Source organism: Haplochromis burtoni, unplaced genomic scaffold, assembly GCF_018398535.1.
Source record: "Haplochromis burtoni strain Fernald_Lab_line unplaced genomic scaffold, NCSU_Asbu1 Contig_60, whole genome shotgun sequence".
In the NCBI taxonomy this organism is placed as follows: domain Eukaryota; kingdom Metazoa; phylum Chordata; class Actinopteri; order Cichliformes; family Cichlidae; genus Haplochromis; species Haplochromis burtoni.
In genome coordinates this window covers 1414031-1438175 of record NW_024582421.1, presented here as the reverse complement: position 1 = coordinate 1438175, position 24145 = coordinate 1414031, and the positions used below count along the sequence as shown (strand labels likewise).

The following is a 24145-nucleotide window of genomic DNA, read 5'->3' as shown; positions in this document are numbered from 1 at the left end:
ATGCAAACTGCAGGGGGTCCAGGAGGGGGGCCGTGAGGGTCTTGAGATGGGAGAGAACCAGGCGCTCAAATATGGTGCTGTTTTACTATTTTCAGTTAAATATAAGGTTTAAGGAGTTGCAGGGTAATGGATGTTGGTTTTATTCAAATTTTCCAGTTTTTTTATGTATTTTGTTAATGTAAAATAGTACAGTAAAATAATATATTTAAAGAGAGTATGAAACAAGAGCATGAAAACACTGACAGAGAGTAACTATGTGAATAAGAGAGCAACAATGAGGGCCAGCGTAAGGGAGGAGGAGAGAGAGATACTGCGTAGTGGTGAGTATGGGAGTTTTTCATGGGAGAAAGAATGCAGTCAGGAATTCTTTTAATTGTCCAAACTGCGCCTCAGGCCAAAGCCTACTCACCCATCCTGACACACACACACTGTAGATGCATACATAGCAATCATTCTGTCTACACAATGCTTCACTGCCAACCTCTAGTAAATCCCATATCTCGGAGTTTTTCCTGGCCAACTGTGAGAAATCAAAATGATTTCAGAAGCTCCTTTTACATGGCCTTGGAAAGGGTAGGATGTATTGATTTATCTAACCCTCCTATCATTCATGAAGAAGGCAGATATGTGGCTTTATTTTTTTGGTTTCTTGCTTGCTGCTGTTTTTTTTATTAATTTAGGAGTTGTTTTGACATCACCAGCCAAATGTGAATCGGCGAACTAACTTCAAATTATACAAAATTGTAAAATTATTTATCTAACTGTAGAGGGTAAATTACTGACGTTAATTCTAATAAGAAGCTGGAAAAAGTGTCCACCTTTAGCACCGTTATTCATCTGTAATCAACAATCTTGAGACTATAAACAGTAGCACTTCAGTGTGGTAGCTTTTAAGTTTCTCAGTAACACTTAACCCTTCCGGTACTTCATCTTGGCCTCCTTCTCCCACTCAAAGCTGCCCTTGGGATAGGATTCACCGTGCCCAGGTGTGTGCCTCTGAGATCATGTGTGTGTTGCGTATAGAGTTACTAAGGGGCCCCAGAGTACAGCTGTCTTAGATCTGCTTAAATCCATGAAATGCAACACTGGTAGATAACTGACACTTTCTGTTGACACACTGTCATTGTGCCCTCTGCTTAATGCTGAGCAGAGCAGTTGCATTTCATCAGATACAGGTGAATCTTTGTTTGAGTTAGACACAAAACTGCTAATATGAAATCACAATCATTTGAAAGCAGACTCGACTCGACAGCATACTGGACTATTATACAAATGCACCCACAAATGTATCGTACACACACAATTAAGGACACAGGCACAGAGGCGACACGCAGAAACCTGACAGGTGATGTCACCTTGTGATGTCCCCTTCTCTCTTTTGTGTCTCTCTTCCAGTTTAAGCTGCACGCACTACTCTCTGCTTCTCTCTATGGCAGGAGTTCATGTTTCAATGAGGGAAATTACCTTTTTCACACACAAGTCACACAATACCAACAAACCATCAGGTATGCCCTTCAGTGCTGGCTTCCCTCCAGTTCTCACAAACTCCTCTCTTATCCATAATTACAAGAACTCTGCTGCTGCTGCTGCTTGGCACCTCTCATCAGCAGCAGCTGAGAAGGAATGAAGAAAAATGCTTTCATTAGGTAGGGAGAGATAAGGAGGGAGGAAAAGTATCAGAGAAGTAGAATATTATAATGTGAATGAGAGGTTTGGACTTTCAGGCCAGAGATTTGCTTTTTAACCACCTACAGTATAAACAACAGGCTATAAATGTCTTTGTGAAACTCTCTTTAGCCTCTCTGGGTTTTTGTGCAACCAGAAGTGACCACATGCAGAACAGAGAGGGGTCTACCAAATTGTCAGCCGGTGCAAGCTCCATTAGTATTAACAGTATGGGTGCAATCCACCAAGTCATAATATATGTTAGGTAATTGCAATTTAAAAAAGAAAACCAAATTCAAAAGCCACCAAAGGTACAAACATGGTTTAAATGTCTACTTCAAAGAGACAAAGTAGAATAGGTAAGGTCTACGAGCTCTTGTTCTGTTGGCCCCAAGTGGCCAGTAGAGGAACTGCATTTGTCTCCATTGGCTTAATTTTCATGTAATTCTTTGGAAAACTAATGTCAGTTTCAAAGGGTTGTTTGTTAACTGATCGAGAAGCATACTATCCCTGTGATCCTCACTCTTCTTCTCCACTATTTGCCAACACTGCAGTTTTTCCACGTCATTATGATGTCCCTCGTGACCTGTGCTGCTGATATGCTGATATGATATGGACATATGTCCATACTACCTTTACTGTTCATTTTCAAGAGCTGCATTTTACGTATTTTGAACACTTATGTCTAATGGTGCACATGACAAATGCTTTAAATGGATGCAGGATATGAAAGGCAGCCATGATGATTATGCAACTGCATTTAAAAGTAACATCTCCAGCCTTCTCTCACTTTTTTCTTCTCATCTCTATTTTCTATTCTTGCCTCTCCGTGTCTCTTCTTCGTGTATTTCTTTGCCTTTTCCGTCATCCGTACTTGTTCTTGGTGCTTTTATTATTTAGCACCTGTCAACAACAGAACAGAAAACCATGTCATGCAAGCTGTCTGACGTAGAAACACACAAGTGCTAAAGCTGTAGTCTTGACAGAACCACGCTTTGAATGCTGACGCACACAGACCTGCATATACAGGGTTCCAAATACTGTATACACGAACACACACCACACACCTACACCCTTCTGACTTATCTGATGCACATTAGCTAATGTGGAAAGACGGCTGGGCTGAATTACCACTACATCTAATGACTATTTCATGTCAGGATGGAAAGGAGAGCAGAGAGGAGGACAAAAGGCCAGAAACTAAATACGGGCTTGGCTTCAGCAGATCTCTGTACTTTCTTTTTTTCTGATCCATTTATTTTAGTCTGTTATCATAAAAAACTTATCTTGTTGGCCCTGGTTGTGTTTTCTTCAACATCAGATAGCAGGCTTGACTAGTGCTGCTCATTGATTTTGCCATAAGATCCAAATTAACAAGATTCAAGTTGTTAGTTCATCAGTCTTCAGATGAAATCACACTCCGATTAGGGGGAAAACCCATTAATGGGATCATCCCTCATTTGAATTAGTGCAAACAAGATACTCCACATACTCGGCTTCCTATCATTTTACTTGAAGTTGATCGGCTGAATGGTTGTCAAAAAAACACCCCTGTCAAAACACAAATAACTTGGACTTGTGCACACCCACTTGCCCGGACGTGCGCACACACACATGCATATGCTGTTCTGAAACTACACTGTAAAAAAAAAAAAATTTAATATAAAAGTAGTTTACTGTGTATTTTACGGTTTTGTACTGTTCTTCTAGAATATCATTAAATTCACATAAATAGACAGTGATTTTACATGTCAAATGTAAATTAAAGTAAAATCACTGTAAATGTGTCATTGTGTCCTTGGCCAAGACACTTCACCTACTGGTGATGGCCAGAGGGGAATTATAAAGTAGAACTGAAAAGTGCTTTGAGGGTCTCAAAAGGCGCTATATGAATGCAATTCATTATTATTTAAATCAACTGTTAACTGTATATTTCTGTACATTTAAGTATTATTATTTATATTGCCGCATTCATTGACCTTGTTTATAGGTAATTTCATTGTTTAATCACATTAAATTGTTCCTAATTTAATGTTTAAAAGCACTTGAAAAAGGCAAAATCCCATGTAAAATTAGGGCAACAAACTGTATTGTCATTACTGAAAATAACCGTATTTTCATGAGAAAGTTATTTTCTGTTATTTTCTGGTATTATTTTGGCGCCCCAGCTGCTGGAATATCACTGTTTTTTTAGGATTTTTTTTTTTTTTTTTACGGTGTATGTTATCAATCTTGTGGGACTGCTGTGTGGAAGTGAATGTTTAGCGGCAGAGTTTGAGTATATGCTCTTGGAAAACCAATAGACCATTGGTTGTAAAAGAAAAACCATGTCCATCCAATACTGGGTGCTATGATTTCACATGAATGTACAGTCACTTGAAAAAGGTTTTCACAGGATTCCATGGAGTTGTGTGAAAAACTAGGTAAACCTTTGCTGCTTCCACAGGAATTAAAAGACTAATTAGCAGTTAAAGTTCATGCAGCACGTTGAAGTTCAGGACAGCACAATGCCAAAAAGACTATGAGTTGTTTTAAAAGGTTGTCAGGAAAAAGGGTCACATCTCTAAAAAGCTCACACTGACTGTCAAGCAAAATGTTGAGAGGTGATGATTAGAAGTTGTATTGTAGCCGCAGTACCTGGGCACCTTGAAGTTACTGAGTCAACCATGAGCTCCTCTGTACTAGTAAAGTATTATAGAGTCAAAGAGGTCGCCTGTCTGACAGCTAAAGCTTGGCAAAAATTGGGTCATTCAACAGAATAATGATCCCAAGCACAGCAGCAAATCCGCAGCAGAATGGCTGAAAAAAAGATCAAGGTGTTGCAATGACCCAGCCAATGTCCAAACCTCCATCCACAGTACAAGTGAAAACCCAACATTCCTTTGCAATAATGTGAGAGATGGTTAAAATTGGTTAAAATCATATTTCAAGTTACTCCTGCTCAATTGTCATTTTTCCAACATAAGTAAGAAGATCAATGATCCCTGCAAGTTGTACAACAACTGCTCTGAATTGGGAAAACAAAATCGTGGTAGCTAAGTGGTCAGTGTTTTTCAGGAGTTTGCTAGCAATAATTGAAACTTTTAACAAGGGACCAATGTTTTAGCGTTGTCTGTAAAGTAACCACACTGCATATATTACATTATGCATTATATTACACATGTTAATAACAGGTTCGGTGTCTGTGAGTGAGTGAGTGCGGGCGTGCATGTGTGCAACCACTATTTTATTATTATTATTATATTACAATCATGACAAAAACAGAAAAAGTTCTACTCAAAAGCAATGCTGGTTATCTTAGTTATGTTATCTTTACACGTGAGTTAAACAAAGATTTTGAACTTCTTAATAAAAAGCACACACATGTTGACTGTACACGTTAAGCACGGGGTTCTCACACTCTGAGATGTTTTTCTACTTTAAACACAAATAGATTCATAAGAGTCTGTTTAAAGTACTTGTCTGCGGCATGAATGTGTGTCCAGGTATGTAGGTGAAACCAACATGTCATTGCTTGCTCTCCCCCACAAACCCCTTCCAATTATATTTTCTGCACACAGACTAAGCCCCCTGTAGGACGACAGTCACTAAATAAGTCCCTGGCTTTTTGTCAAAACCACACGCAAAGGAATTTACAAGAACACAGAATTAGTTAGACTTTTTTAACTGGAGTAAAAATGAAACTAAATTTTCTAACATACATTCACCATATGAACTACACTTTTGCATTCACTGAAAGGCAAATAAGTGATATAAATGAGAAAGAAAGATAAAAAGAGAGTTAAAGAGGATGGACAGGGTGTGTTGCCCTCGGGCAGGTATCACTTTTATGACCTCTTACTCTGACCCTATCAGCAAACAGTTGCCCCAGTTTTTACCCGCCTCATTACCCTCCTTACATCATTCATCAGTCTTTCCCTTCTTTCCCATTTCATTTCTTTTTGGGATACAAAGACTGAAACTGAAACTGAAACAGTAAGAGAAGAGATAAAAATCATGAGAGGGTAGATGAGAAAAGGCAAGGAATTAAGAAAATACAAAGTGAGGAAAAGGGCTTCTCAGTAAAGAAGAGAAGAAAAACTTTCCTGACTTTCATGGAGAAGAAGCACCAATAAGGTTCTGTCCTAAACAAGGAATTTTGCTTGAGAATAATGTGGTTTATCATCTTTACGTCAAGCAGCAGACAACCTGCTGCAGCAAGTTTCTAATCTGTCTCTGTTCTATCCTCGCTTGTACTCACATCTTCCACCTCATTTTCTCCTCTTTCTCTTTTCTTTTCTCAAGAAAAGGTTGAGAGCCTTTTTATGTAACAGGACTTCTGTCCTGAATAGACTATGTGGTTCGACCTTAACCTTCACAATTTTAGACAAGTGCAATCTGACTAAAGTAACTACTGTCACTAATCACACATACACACACACACACACACACAGTGAAGGCCATAAACCTATCAACTTATTATAATACCTTACACAATTTCTGTCAAACATGGTGGTAGAGGCATCATACTTTGGAGCTGCTTTACCACCTCGGGGAGAACACCTTGTAATCAGTGGAGAATGTCAGGGGCAGCAGTCCATCACTTAAAGCCTAGGAGAGGCTGCTAATATAAGACAATTACCCAAAGTATACCCAAAGAATAACAGAAATTGTGAAACAGAAGACATGTAGATTTTTTTTCCAACAGTTAGGTCTTAGTGCTACACAATCTTCACTCTTAAGATTAGGCTTAAAACGTTCCTTTCTGATAAAGCCAGGCCTGGATCAGGTGACCCTGAACCCTCCCTTAGTAAAGCTGCAATAGGTCTAGGCTGCTGAAGGCTTCCTATGATGCACCAAGTGTTTCTTTTTCACTCACTTTATTTCACTCATTATGTGTTTACAGACCTCTCTGCATTTAATCATTAGTTATTATTCATCTCTGGCTCTCTTCCACAGTTTGTCTTTTGTCTTGTCTTTTTCCTCTCACCTCCAACCAGTCATGGCAGATGGCTGAGCCTAGCTCTGATTGAGGGTTCTTCCTGTTAAAAGGGAGTTTTTCCTTCTCACTGTCACTAAGTGCTTGCTCATAGGGGCCTGTAATCCGTACACCACAGATATGAAATATACTGTTTATGTAATACTAGTTTTGCCAGACTGTGTTTGTCTATATTTGTGATTCAAAGGAAGCTTAAACCAAAAATCAATAAAAATCAATAAAATTAAAAAAATAAAAAATAAAAAAATATATATATATATACCCAAATGCATTGAAGATGCATTTGGGTAGGTTTATTTGGGCAATTTAATGCATATATGCAATAAGCGAATCTTCCTCTTTTATCAACATGAAAATTCATATAGATGCTCATTAAAGATGCGCACACACACACAGACACACACACACACTAGATCATTGCTAATGAGGGATGCAGTGAGCAGTATATAAACATATGGGATTTGAAGCATGAAAGGCTTTCCTGTTTGAAGCTGCCTCACCCACACATAAAGCACTGGCCAACTCTCTTCCATTTTATAGTTAGTGGTCACATTAATGACTGTCCAGACTGTGAATTTCTATCTCATTTAAATGTACATTTATTCATTATTCATGTGGGGTGTTTAATGACACATCGCAGCGACAGAAGTTATGTGAGTATAGAAAAGGACAAAAGCTTTACTGAGACACACAACGAGCGCCCATCTCAGCATATCTGTATATGCTTTTTTCTGGCAAACGACCCAGCTGTTATAGGTTGTATCATTTTGTTGGTGCAAAGTTATTTTAAACCATATTAGCTATAAATTAAGTTAAGTCAGTAAAGGGGTTATGGAAGTCCTATTGGGATATAAAATACTGTGTTACAGGGCTGCCTGGGGCTCTCCCTCAAGCTGGACTTACCAAGAATCCCTTTACAAGTCCTTGCTAAAGTATCTTAATTGTCCTTTCTAAGCGAGAAAAAAAGCTGTCCTCCTGCAAGCTCCACCAGATGTCCAACCTCCTTATCAGTGTCCCTGAAGGCAATGGTATTTTCCTACAGAAAGGATATTGGATTGTCCAATGGGATGAGAAAGCTACTCCCCCACACCTTTCTAACTTGGGGCTAATTCTGACAGTTTCCTGAAACTTTCCGGAGATGTTCACACCCGCTTCACACGATGATTTGCCAGGTGTCTAGAGGTCAAGTAATTCTTCAGAGCAGCCATAAACATTTTTTCCTTCTAGCATGAGCAGGTGATAATGCTTTACTAGTTCTTTAAAGCATACCCACATGTCAAGGGATGTCGTAAACCCTGATACTATCAGCGTGTTTTCATTATTCTTACATAACCAAACCAATCAACATCTGCCTAGTAATGATGTGAGATGATTATATAGGAGAAAACAGAGTAAATAAACCAACTAGGAAGTAAAATAATGATAGTTTTTGTTACAAACATTTCTTCTGGAAATATCTCAGGTTCTGCACTTTCATGCAGTAAAAGAGAAACTGCTTCCTTATTTCATGGTATTTTATATCTTTATTGCATGGCTTTGCATGAGCACATTCGAATTGTTGTTCTGTTACTGTGAATACAGACTGGCTGAATTTGAGGTTTCTGGGGAACACTAGCACACTACACCCTTGCAGTCCAGAAGTGCATTCTTAATTAGGGCTGTCAAAATACCAGAAATGTAGTTCTCAAACCCCCAATTTGATACCAAAACAAAATTATCATGTCATCATCATTCTGTATGCACTTCAGGATAAAATAAGAATGATAATACTTTGGATGATGTTACTGTGAATTAAACTTATTCAGCTTGAATTATTTGAACAGACTTGGATGTCAGACTTACATGTGCTTCGCTAAATTGAAGTATTTCTTCCCTTGGTCTGTAAAACACGATAGTTGTTTGCTATCACAACAACTGCACTAGCTGCCATCTTACATGTGGGCTTTTTATATTCCATTTGTAGGGTTTTCCTATGTTTGTGGCCTTTATTCTTCTTCTTTTCTATATAAGGATCGACTAGAATACTTGTAGCTGTATGCTGCCCCCTTCAGTTCTGGAAGAATAGCTGTCTTTGTACAATACCAAAGTAAAATAAGTACTGTCCCGTTATCAAAATTTGGGCATTGAAAGGGTAGTGGAAGGATTGGTTCTGGTGACACCCCTGTTGTTAACCTGGAGGAAAGGCGATATTGTAACTGGGCACAATAATAAAAAGAACAGCAATCAGTTGCATTTCTGGTAGTAACGTCAAAGCAAAGAATACAATACAATTTTGGTTGGTTACCTCTTATTGCTTTGCACTGCTCAGGTTCACATTTGGTTTTTCAAGCAACTTAAAGAAGTCCAGACGCTTTTCTTTCCAAGCTCCTTAGACAGCAACATAGTAGTGACATAGATTCTACTATGTATGTGCACACCATTAGGTTTTATGGATCTATGTACCAGTTGTCACGAGTAGATGACCTTTAAAAATTCTAGTGAACTCTTTGTTTGGTCATTAGTGACACAAACTACCACTTCCCACTACATATAAGTTCACAACTTACCTGAAACAGGGCAAAATTACTGAAAAAAACAACAACTGTTAAATGGTTCCCACTTTCTTTTTACTATAGTTGTCAAGCCATAAAGATAATAAAATACTTGTTATGACATAATAAGTATTTCACAACAAAAGCTTCAGCCCATTCTGCTTCTGGGGGGAAGGAGAAGAGCATAGTATCGTTCTGCTTCAGCCCATTACAGCTCCTGAATGTGCACTATGTTTGTCTGGTGTTCATTATTTGTATGTTATAGTAAATATGTGGAGGAAAAATGAAAAATATGCCTCTCATGCAACTTTAGGTGTAGAGAAAAAAGCATAGCAGGAGAAAAAGTACAAAAGTATTATTAGCCCATCCAAATCTCCCTTGTTATTTGGAAGCAGGAATGCATTTTCCACTCTTCTGAAAATATGTAGAGCAGGCATAAACTCTTTCCACATATTGCACTGTAGGTAACAATTCTCTTCTTGTCAAATATCCTTTCCACAGCACAAGCTGACTCCAACCATCCAGCTAAAGTACCTGAAAGAAAATTTATGTACATCTGAAAACACCATTTCACTGACAGCTACAGCTCTTACTCTAAACCAAACAGGTCACATAGCACTTCTGCTATGTGCAATGAGTATGCACACACAGCAAAAGCACTGTATGATAAATAACGCAACATTTAATATGTTGCTATGTTCTCTAATGTAGAAATCAAAGATGTTTTTATTATTTCTACAGATTTTGGAAATCAGAAAGCATCTTTGTTCTCCATCAGTGTGCATGTTAGCCGGGTAAAGCTTGGTTTGTAGGCACACATGTGCATGCACACACTCACACACTGAAATACACCCATCAAAGTCCCCAGGTGCGGTTTGTGAAGATGGAGGCTCTCTGAAGGTGAACCCCATGGTGAGCAAAGGCGGGGTGCTGTGTTCTATGAGTGTGTGTGTGTGTGTGTGTGTGTGTGTGTGTGTGTGTGTGTGTGTGTGTGTGTGTGTGTGTGTGTGTGTGTGTGTGTGTGTCAATCTGCCCTTTTATGTATTCAGTTGTCTATAATATCTGTATTTTAGGCTGTTAGTGATCAGACAGCTAACTAAAAGAAAAATGAATGAAACAAAAAAAGAATATACGGTTTAAATATTTTTATTTTGTTTCATTTTTTGTCTTTCAGTTAAACTAACATAACTTGAAAAGGATAAATACATAAAAAAATTTAGAGATAAAGGGAATTGAAGAGAAGAGATAAGGTACACTGATAGAGACTGAGGGCTTTAAGCGAGGGGGGTTTAGAAGAATGGATGTATGCAGCTTTTATCTGGAGGAGGGGAAGCCAAATTACAAATGTGGCATGATCCCCCCCCTCCTGGGAGTGAGTCAATTAGCCTGCCTGGAGGAGCTGCCAAGAGGCTTGGGCTGGGGGGATGGTGCTGGTAAAGAGGGTGGTGATGGTAGACATGGGGGCGTTGGTCGTTGACGAGTTGAGACAGGACAAGGCATCGGTAGAAAGGAGGGTTTCCATGGAATATGAAGAGGGTATGAAGCTAGAATAAACAGAATAGATCAGCGTGCATCTTGCTGCGCACTGAGAAAACTGTGAGAACCTGAGAAACCTGAGACTATGAGAGGTGAATGGTGATATATTTTGATGTCTGTAGAGCACGTGCAAGACCTTCCCACCGAGCCTACAGTATATGTAATTGCAGTTGTTCAATGAAAGACTGGGCACTAAATCCCAACAGAGACAAGGGTGGGGTGGGAGTGGGGGGGTTGTACATGTCTACCAAACACAGAAATATATCCTGCTTTTGAATATTATCCAAAAAAAATGTTAATTACATAGCAAATATATTCCGTGTCTAGTTCAGGTAGAGCAGATTGTCCACTAATCTCAGTACCAGCAGTTCAATTAGAGTCCCTGCTGTATACATGTCTAAGTGTCCATGGGGAACATGCTGAATCCTAAATTGCTCCCAATGGTCAGCCCAGTATCTTTCATAGTCACTCACTGTCCCCAGTGTGTAAGTAGATGAATGAGCCGAGTGACAGAATAGATGCACTCCATCTACCCTTCACTGCAAGCCTCCCAGCTGTTTCATATCTTCGTAGTTTTTTATTAAAAAGTGTAAAAACAATAAGCCAAGAATAGACTGATCTGTAGTAAAACCAATATCCTTAATCTTTTCAAGTTCTATTCAAGATAACAAAAATAACTATCCATCCGCTTATCCTTTTCAGGGTCGCGGGGGGTGCTGGAGCCTATCCCAGCTGTCATAGGGCGAAAGGCGGGGTACACCCTGGACAGGTCGCCAGTCTGTCGCAGGGCTAACACATAGGGACAGACAACCATTCACACTCGCATTCACTCGCACATTCACACCTAGTGACAATTTAGATTAATCAATTGCATGTCTTTCGATGGTGGGAGGAAGCCGGAGTACCCGGAGAGAACCCACGCAAACACGGGGAGAACATGCAAACTCCACACAGAAAGACCCCGGCCTGATGGTGGAATTGAACTCAGGACCTTCTTGCTGTGCGGCAACAGTGCTAACCACCGTGCCACCGTGCTGCCCCAAAAATAACTATTTCTTGATTAATCCTGCAATTATAATCCTCATAAAACATAACAACCTTCCTCTCATTGTTGGGTCGGAGACCGAGAACTGAGGATTTTGGGGGAAATCCAAGAACGGAGTGATGAAGAATAAAAAGAAATATAAGGATGATAATGTAACAGTGACAGAGCGCAAATTTCTTGCCATCCATGGAGTGGATTAATGTACCAACATCACCACTGGCAACTAGCCTCTCCCAAAACAGTGACATAAACAGATCCTTGCAACAGATATGCAAACTTGGTATGTCTTTATGACACTGTATTTGCAATCCCAAGCAGCTGCGGAATAGCGTTAAGCAGGATTACAGGTGGTGAGAAGAAGGGGGGCTGAGAGAAAGGGTAAAGAAGGAAGGGTAGATATAGGAGAAAGGGTAAAAGAAGCCTGAAACAGTATGGGTGTATGAGAGAATGCATGGAAGAGAAGAGCGAGTACAAAGGAGCAAGAGGCTGATGATGAAATAATCATTGGAATGACAAAGAGATTAAAAAAAAGCCAAAAATAGTCGTTTGAAAATTAAATGTCTGTCTTTTATCATCAAGTATGGTCATTAGGGTTGTTTACAATGTTAAAATATAGGTGTGGTTATATGTCAGTTTGGTGATTGCTGTGCAGTCATTCCCCAAAACCAAATCAGCCAATCAGACACAGATAAAATAGGGAACTCAGGAGAATCCCCTCCAATGTGTGTGTGTGTGTGTGTGTGTGTGTTTTTCATGAGTTTACTAAATGAGATGCCAGACGGTTCCTGCGTGTGGTATCATCACCAGTGGCAGCAGAGTGTGGCAGGTAGTTGAGTGACAGGTTAAAGAGGAAAGGGGAAGGAGAGAAGAGGCTGTACTGCTCACGCTCAGTCTTGTGTCACAAGGCACGCCTGCATCTCCTTCCCTTATCTGACAGGCACACTGCAGAACAGCAAAATCCTCTGCATAAGCCCCTCGAGCACTCCGCTGGGACACTCCAACGTGTGTGTATGGAGAGAGAAAGAGTTCCTGAAACTGTAAGGGTGTGTGTGTGTGTGTGTGTGTGTGTGTGTGTGTGTGTGTGTGTGTGTGTGTGTGCGTGTGCGTGTGTGTGTGATAATGCATGTGTGACAGGGACGGTGAGAAACTCGTTATTTTCCTGTCTTCCTGTGTAAAGCTGACTAATTCCACCTCACCTTCCAAATTGCATGACTGCTCAAGGTGACAGGACAGGACAGGACTGGAGTCCAGACCCACACACTCTCTCACATGCATGCGTACACACAGCTACACAAATCAAGAGAGCAATTACAGGTTAGTCTGGCAAACAAGAGGCTCTTCTGCAACACTGATAGATGGGCTGGAGCATGTGGTGAAAAAGAAGAAATTAGGAGGGACAGCAAGTATTTGTGTGTGTGTGTATTTTTGCGTACAGGAAGGGGAATCAGAGGATAAGGCCATAAAAGAAGGAAAGGTAACTCTGGAAGAAGGTTTAGAGGGAATGATGTTGGGTTTTAGAATACATTACAAGCTTATATTGTTCAGTTAAAATGTTGTATATTCAGTGTTTGAGGCAGACTGGATCAGATGGTGTTCGACTAATGCAGGTTTTCTCCTGCGCTCATTGACAAAATGGTGCAATGACTGATACTCAACTATTTGACTAGTATAAAATGTAATTCTGTAATTCGGAGTCCATTACTCTGAAGAACTAAGTACAACAATCTGACAGAGGAAAGCAGTACAGCATATTAAACCATTAACCCAGTGGAATCTAAATGAAAAATATGTTACTCAATCAACCTACGGACACATTTTTAACAAATCGATTGCACCGAAGAGCTTTAATTCTTTGATTTTTAACTTCTTAGTCCTTATAACTGTCAATAGAAAAACATATGGCTGGATCATACATCATTTTGTCTTCAGCCGTCTACTGATTGTGAGTTGACCGTGCTGTCCCCAGTCTAACCTTTACTTTAGGCCATCGGGGTGTATAAGTGAGCTCCTTTTATCTGATGACATAGAGCCACGGCCCCATTAACCACCCTGTATCTGCAACATCTGTGCACACAAGCAAACCTAATTAACTCCACTCTGATCTTAATTAACCTTATTTAGACTTACTTTACTTTTCTAAGTCGATCCTTTCATATTGGCGCCACCGTTTTTTTTTCTCCTTTAGCTTATAGTTGTTAAACAAATGCTGTGTGTTGAGTGTTTGTGCACAATGTCTTATCTTTTAGGATCACTCCACCTTGAAAGGTTGAGCTTCATTCAAGAAAATCAGGTACCTACATGCTTTATCTACCTTTTTAACAAAGTGATGAATTAGGGAAACTATCCTCGCTGACCTCAAGCTCAACCCATTTGTTATCCAGCCATCCGTTAAGGTCTAGGCTAGCCACACATATCAAATGACACCCTTAAAACACGAGTTTGATCATTTTCCACAATTTCCATATTTTTTTGCAAATCTCTTGTCTATGTGTTATAACGCACATATTTCATTTGACGCACATATGACTGGGTAAACTGTGATATTAAACTTTAACGACATTTGCAGCCGACAATAAGTCGTGTACATAGGCATTCATACTCTCATAATTGTAACACTAATCCATTTCTAAAGCACACTATGTAATATTATATGGTTTACCATATACTTGAAGGACTCTAACTAACTTGCAGCATACTACAATGGCTGTTTCCGTTAAAGGAGATTTTGAGCTCTTTCCTCTGCAGTGTTGTGAGTCGCCGACTAAATGTTTGCTGATGTAGAAGAAAAGAGCAATTTTCAGACGTGTGAGAAGATCAGGAGACAGAGTAACACTTAGAATCAATTTTTGTAATATGCTCATTTTCACAAATGCATCACAGACACACATTGATATGCACACAAAAAAGGACACACAAATTTCCACATATTGTACATGTCCATATTTGCTAACAGCAAATTGAATTAAGAGCTAAACACAGACTTTCTCTTTCCCACTTTCTCACACACATGCACAGATTACACCCTTCATTAGCTGCTGCATTCAGATTAAGGGCTGGTATCATGTTTAATTAGAAGGTTTGAAAAGGAAAACATAAAATAAATAATAAAAGGAAAAGCTGATAAAAGTTTGATGCTAACAGCCTTTTGCTTTTTATTTGAATGGGACAACAACCTCTTCTCCTGCCTGTCCCCTCTGGCTATATAGGAAAAAAGTCAATATTTCAAGAGAGCAGAGGCACTCATTGAATATTTCAAACAAAGACATCGCTGCCTGGCCTCTCTGTCTTTCTCACACACCTAGACTCATCAGGTCTGTCCAGTTTTCTTCTTACTTCATACACATTAAGAGAACACGTGATAGAATAACAGGATCTATGAAAGCAATGGCCTACACAGACATATCCTATAGGTATTGTAACTTATCTTAATCCTTATATTTTTGCTTTATACATTTATTACCTACTTTCCGCTGACCTGGTAGATATTTCCAGCTTAGCACAAGGTTAAGAGCAAGGTTAATGTGTTTTTCTGTTCAGCAAGGGTTGAGATAGGGGTTAATGGGTTTTAAGGTGTGGCAATTGATCAGTGTATAACCACCTTAACCATCAGTTACCTTGGTGGTCGATTCATCAGCAGACAATCAGCAAACCCACCTTGAACTCTAGGTTAAATACATTCTGTGCACTCTGATGTTAAATCATTATTAGTTTATTATTATGATTATTATTATCAAGTTTTTTTCCATAAGATTTTCCAAGCTTTTATCTCTATTAGTATATCTGTTTTTAGTCTGTAAGTTTTCTGTATACAGTTTACAGTCAGCCTAAGTGAAAGTCTAAATTGCACAGATTTAAATCTACTCTGTGCAAACAGAGAGGACGTTTGCAAACTACATTTTCCAGCAGGACATTTAGTTTGTGAGCAGAGACGGCGTTTCAGAGGTTCTTCACTGAGTCTGCCTCTGTCTGTCTTAGTCAGACAAATGTTTCATCAGATTCAGCTAACAGCTTAATAACCAATCACAGTCTTTAACAAATTCAATACAGAACCAGTTTCCTTTGTTTTGAATGGAAAGCTCTTTTGTCCAACATTTTATTAAGATTTTGTCAACTATGGAAATGTTTCTGCTCAATATCAAGACAAGCCACCAAAGCAAAGCGTAACTGCCTTTGGACTTCAACAAGCTATTTTTGCACTCCAATAATGTCTTTGAACACACAATGGATACTGTGGAAGCGGATCCATAATTTTCTAAGCTGAATTGGACTTGGCCGTTCATTGTGATGACTCAAACACTCCTTTTCTTCTTTTTTTTCTTTTGGTTGACATGATGTTTGAATAAGAAGACAGGCAGCATGCATGTACTTAGTTTTTCAAGCTTTTGTATTCAGTCTGGTTGGATCTTTACTGTTTAAAACATTTCTTTTCTAACAGGAGAACACACAATATTTAAGCATATCTGACACTGGATGATCACTTAAACACCCCTGTAGGCATGCACAGTGTACTTACTTACTTAACTCACCACAACACTGGACCTATATTACACACTGGTAAACCACAAACACTAGACTGCTGTATGTTCCTTAAAGTGAAAGGCCTAGTCACAGAAGTATCACTCCATATCTGCTTTTACCATAGTATATGTTATCACACTGATAAACAAATAACTGAGTGCAAATCAGCGATATATGAATAATGCATTGAGTGACTGGTTTTCAACCACTGCCCAAATGGACAGTTTTTGTCCATCATAAACATAAATATTTCAGTACTTCGGCAAATTCTTCTCCCATGCCTGAATTACCAACAATGCAACCTGATCAGTTTATTTAGAGAGTTTAGTATATTAAGAAAGGGATACCTCAGGCAGAGATGAGAAGGAGGCTTGAAATGTCTGGGACCCTCGCTTCCCTCACACAACACATCCCGAAACAATTCACTGTTGTACCTATCATCCTCAACCACAATGAACACTTAGTTGTGACCTCGATTTGCAGTCCCCAGTGGGCATTTGTGGTATTGCGACAAAAAGTTTCTGTAAAGCATTTTCCCTTTAGACTACCAGTATGCAGAAGACATATGCAAAACTTTACCCCAGCTGCAAACAACATAATTTATTTAAATCCATAGAGGTTTCATATTTTCACACCTTCCCAGAGTCGATCATGTGAACAACATTGGCGGCTCAGCACACCAACATTAACGCGCACCAAACTGCATAATGCACACATGCAAGCAAACATGGAAGTGATAAAACTTTTTTTTGGCTCACGCATTAGGCAAGCGCTTTTAGAAAGCGAGTGGGTGCTATCTTTGAGTTCAATGTCCACTTCCCATAAGAGAGAAAAGGGGGCTTTATACTCTTTTCCTTCATGGAAGCAAAGATGGCTAAACAGGTTCTCTGTCATAAAACATCTTTTTTACTCAACCTGCATCAACTCGAGGCCTCTGTTTAAACAAGGCGCACTTGTTGGCTAAGCTATAACTAAACTACTGCTTATCGACTTAGACATCACAAAAACACAAGAACAATGTGTGTACAAGTTCAAAAATGATCACTTAGCTCTTAGTTGGACGAAGACTGAAAAAGTAAATTAAGGTGTAATGTGTAGACTTAATGGTATGGTAATGAAAGGGTTAGTATGCAGGTAAAAGATGAGGGGGGGAGGGCTTATAAAGACCCGTGACACCACGGATTATAGGACTGAATAGGTAAAATGACAGACAAAATGCACACCTGTGAGCTTGAAAACACACGCTCACACGCAAAATACCAAGGATACTGAGTGAGAAAGAATACTAAAAAGTAGGCCTCTGAGGTTACATAAAACAAGCTTTATGAAGGCAGATGAATACACTGTAAAAACAAATTGTAATATAAAAGTAGTTTACTGTGTATTTTACAGTTTTGTACTGAGAATATCATTAGGTTCACATGAATAGACTGTGATTTTACATGTCAAATGTAAATTAACGTAAAATCACTGTAAATGTAATAAAACATAATTTCCTTGTTTTTTAAATGTATCTGTCTGTACATATGCATATTTATATTGTTAAAATACATTCACAAATGTATCATAATTTCACAAATATTTGTCCGTTATTTGAAAGATTGAACTGTTAAATTCAAATGTAATGCTATGGAAAAATATACAAAATGATTCTTATAAGCTCGTGGATCGATCGTGGATCAAGAGTTGGCAGTTCGCCTTGTAATCAGAAGGTTGTCGGTTCGAGCCCCGGCTCGGACACTCTCGGTCGTTGTGTCCTTGGCCAAGACACTTCACCTACTGGTGATGGCCAGAGGGGAATTATAAAGTGGAATTGTAAAGCGCTTTGAGGGTCTCAAAAATTGCTATATGAATGCAATCCATTATTATTTAAATCAACTGTTAACTGTATATTTCTGTACATTTAAGTATTATTATTCATATTGAGGCATTCATTGACCTTGTTTATAGGTAATTTCATTGTTTAATCACATTAAATTGTTCCTAATTTAATGTTTAAAAGCACTTGAAAAAGGCAAAATCCCATGTAAAATTAGGGCAACAAATTGTATTGTCATTACTGAAAATAACCGTATTTTCATGAGAAAGTTATTTTCTGTTATTTTCTGGTATTATTTTGGCGCTCCAGCTGCCGGAATATCACTGTTTTTTTTAGGATTGTTTTTTTACGGTGTAGTTAAAAAGACAAAGATAAAGAAAGAAGAGAGAGGTGGAAGAAAGGATGAGAGTGAATTGGCCTGTTATTTGCAGGATTTGAGTAGAAAACTGCAAAAAACCTAAAAAAGGTAGAAGTCAATGAGATTAGAGGACAAAAGCAGAAGAGTATGGTGGGATGAAGGTCAGAGGGGACAGCAGGTGTAAAAGCACCAATGGCAGCAGTGATTTCCACTCACTATTATTCCACCACAAAGCTTTAAACTTTGCACAAAGGCCTTATCAAACCTTATCATGTTCTCAATTTGAAACAGAAACTTCAATGTTACTGATAAGTGCTGCCAGATTTCCTGCAAAAGCAATAATAATTCAGTCGAAATCCCCCACTTCCACTGATGGACCGTCAGGAAATAAAACATCCAAAACACACAGACAGTCCCACATGCGTGAAAACTCTTTTCCTCTCCTGATTCCTGCTCAGATGAATCACCCACTGATCAAATCCAATTAAAGACATGCCCAAAAAAACCTTCTCACTTCCTCTGAAAACAATATGTCCAAACATACACACGCACACACGCACCATCAAGCAGCATTATTATGTTACTCATGGAACTCACCCTAATGATTAACACAGATATGAAATCACAAATACAGCAGAGTGGCCACGCATTCAGATCTGTTCCAGTACAAACACCTACACAGGGCATTCCCCAGCTTCAGTACTTAACAGTAGTTTAAAGTATCTTTTAGCTATTACTTATTAATTCATTTTTAAAAATGAATAAAAAATAGCAGTACAATAAAAACAATAATCCCACCTATATCAGATTATCATTAAATCAGAGTCTCTAGAGTAAATACTTTACTTGTAGTCATATAAACAGTGACTCTGTCTAAAGGACAAAGGGAGATGCTTCAGTTTCAGGGATTGTGCCATTTCATGAAATCCTCACCTTCATCAGCAGCTTCCTCTGGCTGTGTCCCGTTTCAGTCCTCAGTCCCTCCGAGCCATGTTCCTCTTGGCAGGTGCCATCATGGTCAGATAGTCCACAGGAAATAGCTAATTTTAAATTTTTGTTGCTGTCAGCCTTTCCTTTTTTCCTCCCTTTCTCAGTCTTGTTTCGATTTGTATCACCTCGAGAAAAGCAGCACGTGTGTGTGATAGTGTGTGTGTGTGTGAGCTCACAACTCCAAAGGTCCTGGAATTCCTGAGTCCTGCGCTATAGAGCGTGCGTGGCTGAGCTCCCTCTCCGTCTTTCTCTTCCTGCACTCTTTTTCTTTTTTCCTTTTCCCCGTCCGGGCAGAGAGGAGGGGAAGACAGTCAGGGGGTGGGACAGAAGACAGAAGCTGCTTTCAGCCAACTCTTTCTCTGTCTGTTCCTCTATCCCCTGCTTTCTCTTCCTCTGTTGTGTGTCTCTTTTATTTCGCCTAACTTTTGCACTCTGTCTTTTGGCGTGTTCTCTGTGACAGATACTCTTTCATTGCTCAGCAAGGCGTGAAAGCAAAGCTCTCCCTGTCACACTCACACCCTCCTCTTTCTTTTAATGCCACTCCCTCTTCCACAGTCCAGAGGTAAAGTCGCCCTTGCTCTGTCAACGAGCCACAGTGTCTTTTTCTCACCGTTGTTATCCTGCACACCTTATCCTCAAAGGTTGAGCCGGATCTTTGTGTTTGTGCGTCTAAGTGATCCTGCAAAGTTTTTGCCTGATGTAGTAGTGATAAGGATGAGGGCGAGAGGAGATAGGGGTGCACTTAAAACTTGGATTTCATTTCGGTTTGAAGTTCCCTCACGGGGGTCACACAATCTTAAACATCTCACCCATGAGTGCACTGCTCTTTTGCGAATTTGTTGCTCTTGGTCAAAGCTTTTCAATTCAACAGTGACACCTTAATAATCAAATCCTCAATCCTTGTTATGTTGTGGCTCATGTCATGATTTCAGATGATGAGATTAAGTTAAAATAAACCCAAATATGCTCTCTCAGAAGGCTTTTAAAAATATTTGGTGAAATTCTGGTAATAACGAGCCCAGGCTCATTTTAAATCTCAACACGATTGTGCAAATCAGCCACCGCCATCACTTAAACCCTTGGGAATTTTTCGTTATCTCCAGTCCTCGCTGTCTAACACTTATGGAAGATGCACAAGTCGGTGTTGTCTAATCGCTAAATTGTTAGTGGAAAGAATCTCAGGGGCACAATGATAAATATAGAAGAGCAAGAGAAACTAAATAATACTCTTTTTTTGTTACCCATTGAGTCTACACTTAAAGTTAATGATTTACTTATACAACAACCACACTCCTCACTAAAGCCCTGTTTTAATATTTATATCAAGGTAAAAACCAGAGAGGAAAGAGAAAGGGAAAACATCCTGAGTGGAAACCTACATCTCATGGGACATACTGACAAAAAAACATGGACTAATTCACTGTATTTATAATCAGGCTCCAGACAGTTGGATGCAGCATGGTATCAGTGTGTGTGTGTGTGTGTGTGTGTGTGTGTGTGTGTGTGTGTGTGTGTGTCTACGTCTGTATTAGTTATGTAGACACTGGCAATATGGGCATTCCCACTTACACCTGGAGACACAAGCCCACACATAAAGTATGCACACAAACACACACTCTCATTAACACGCACACACAAACACCTGCTGATGGCACATTCATCTACGCACAACTGCATGCAAACACCCTCACACAACACACACACACACACACACAAACACGCTGTGCAGTATGTCTGGCGTCTAGCTGGCACCATTCGGACAGCCATCTCTAGAGGCTGCTTACATAGCCAATCACAACTGCCAGTCAGCAGCTTTCATTATCACACACATGTAATACACACATGGCAGGTCCTTAGAGAGTCCACACTGGGGGAACAAGTGTGTATACACATGTTTTTGTGGGTACTCAAATGCAAATCTGCAAACCGGTTTGTCGAATAAAACGAAACAAATTAGACAACAAAACACAACCGAGTGTGATGTGATAATGAGGCAATGCAATCACAGAAAACTGACAAATGCTAAAGATTATAATGATGTGGTATCAACAGATGTGCCCCCGTTTAGCTGATGCTGATTTTGTCTTTCTACTGTAATCAGTTTTAATGCAGCTGCGCTGAGTTTAACTAAGTGTTTCTACTTTTTAGACAGAAACCAGCAGCCTGGACAGCAGTTCATTTTATACATTAAATCTTAAACACCAGCCAGCATTTCATCATTACCTTTATAGGATTAATTGGCAGCAAAGACTTGTTTGTTTTCAGGTAAGTACATCGCTTGATTAACAGATTCAGTTCGTCACATTTAATAAAAACATTTACTTGGACTACAGGATGAACTAATTAACCCTGTAAAGGCTGACCCATTAAATAATTTATAGAAATTCTTTTAGTGTATATTTATAATTTGCATTTACGATTTTGAATTTGTTTCATATAATTTTGTCGTTGCTACATCCTGTATTTTTTTTTTTAATTTATTGCGTAGAAATGGATTGTACAATTTATTTCGGGTTTTCAGAGAAAAACAAATCACAGTGATGTCTCAAAAACTGACATAAACTCCTGTATCAAATATGATACATTTGGCATTATAGGGTTAAAACCTGCTAGTCAAAGATCACTGTTGCCTCATAATTCAATCAGTCATAATCTAATGAAAAAATCTTGCAAAAAAAATAAATAAATAGTAAATTAGATCAAATGAAGAAAATTTAGATAAGCGAAGATATTTTGCTGAGGGTTTCATGAGGGTTGAAGGTCAGTGTCACTGTGGGGCAAATGTTGACCTCATTTCTTTGAAAGTACACAATATTAAACTCCTTTAAAATGTTTACAACATGTGCTTTATGAGGCCAGAAAGATATTGATGTAAAGATTTGGGCAGGAATTTTTGTTAACCATGTTTTACTTCAAGTTTTTGTTTGTTTGTTTGTTTCTTGTCTTTTCATCCTTGTTAGTTTGCAGTTTCCCTTGAAAACGGATCATACAAAACTCAAGTGAAATTTTGATTTAAAGAACAATTATAACTGTGCCATTTATAATTTTGTGTAGATATTTCAAAACATGTTTGCTATTGTGCAATGAACTAATAGCATGTACAAAACTGTAACTGTTTCTCCTCATGCACACCCGAGGTTTGAGTCCACTTGGTTCTGCAATAAAATAATCTTGTTTATGTCATTCGGTAAGACAGCAGATGGCCTGTACTGTCAACAAAGGATGAAACCTGCCCTGGTAATTGTTCCTTTCTATATCAAAACTATAAAAAATATCTCACAATTAATGGTGTTTAACAAATAAATGCACCCATAAGATAGATGACTGAAAATATAGTGCAAATACACAGTCACAATTCTCCCTGCTAAGTTACAGTAAAGATCTGGTAGCGTTTTACTGTGATTTTACAGTGTGCCTACTGTAAACTACAGTAGCATTATCTTCATGTGTAAACAGCACAGTACTATATATTGTGCCATTTATGAATAAAAGCTGTACAAAATAATGCTGTCAGCTGTTTAGTGGGATTATAGTCATGCTGTTATTTGATTGTTACTACAATAATCTGCGTCTCCTCACCTATGGAGCATGAATTCAGTGTCTGACCCTGAAGATGAACACTAGCCAGACTTAACTAATCACTACAGGAGTGTCAGTCATGTTGGACTGTTCCTAGCTAAAGCTTTGCACTGTTTGGGATCTGACTGGAAATCACATCACACTGACAGAACAACCAAGGTTTAAGCACATCAAACAGTTTAATATTTACATAACCATAAAAATGTACATTTGCCAGAGAAATGATACAGTATTGCACCAAAGACATTAGCTTTTACAGCAACTTACTGTTTTCAATAACAATTAATTAGCAGCATTTTCTTGCTGGCATTTTTAACCTCTTTTTGGATTTCTTTAATTCCCTGCTTCCTTTCCTTTCTTTTGATCATACCAGCAGCTGCATGTTTTTGAGTTCTACATTAATTGATATAGGATGTCAGACATCATCAATACCACCACAACAGAGTCCCCCATATTTTTTTTCCACTGCAACAAAAGATACACAAACAGACACACACACACTGAAGATCAGCCCTCCCGCTCATCTTTTCCCTCTTCTAGCTCAAATCATTTGTTTGCTTGGATCATTAGTTTTTGCCGGTGCCTTTTGAAATTTGTGGCTTATAATTTATTTATCAGTTATTGATTCCTTCTACAGCAGCCCACTCTCGCACACATATCAGCTTCAGCCCCTTTCTCCCCCGCCAAGCCTTTTCTTTCATACAGAAACAGATGTGCAAAGTAAAGCAAATTCTCCTGTGTCTTTGTGTTTCTGTCTCTTACTCTTTCATTCTCTCGTTCTCAGACTCACACACAGACTCGTGCTTGACCCTTTCCTTGGTCACAGCTAACGTTTACTCAGAGAAGATTGTGGTTTTTCTTTAGGTTTCTCCTGCCTTTATCTAAAATTGCTTTCTCCATTCCAATCTTCTCACCTTTGGCTCTCATTCACCCCACCCTTTTTTGCCCTCCTTCTTCCCCCTTATTTAACCATTTACGTTCATATTTTGACTTCACCTGCGTCCTTTCTAGCTCCCCTTCTCCCACTGCTTCCCACTACCTCCCTAATCCCCCCCTCTGCCTCCACTTGTTTGGTTCATTTACTCCTCTATCAATCTATCCTCAGTCCTATTTTTCACTGCTACAC

The 24145-nt window shown here is 39.0% G+C and overlaps 1 protein-coding gene across 1 annotated transcript in view; it reads right to left on the bottom strand.

Annotated features, from left to right (window-relative positions):
- The window catches only part of sema3b (sema domain, immunoglobulin domain (Ig), short basic domain, secreted, (semaphorin) 3B), a 78618-nt gene extending 58695 nt beyond the window's left edge, over window positions 1-19923 (bottom strand). The window contains exon 1 of the mRNA XM_005937846.3: window positions 19384-19923. The gene's annotated coding sequence lies outside the window, so the exon portion shown is untranslated. The remainder of the gene's footprint in view (window positions 1-19383) is intronic.
- Between the last annotated feature and the right edge of the window lie 4222 nt (window positions 19924-24145).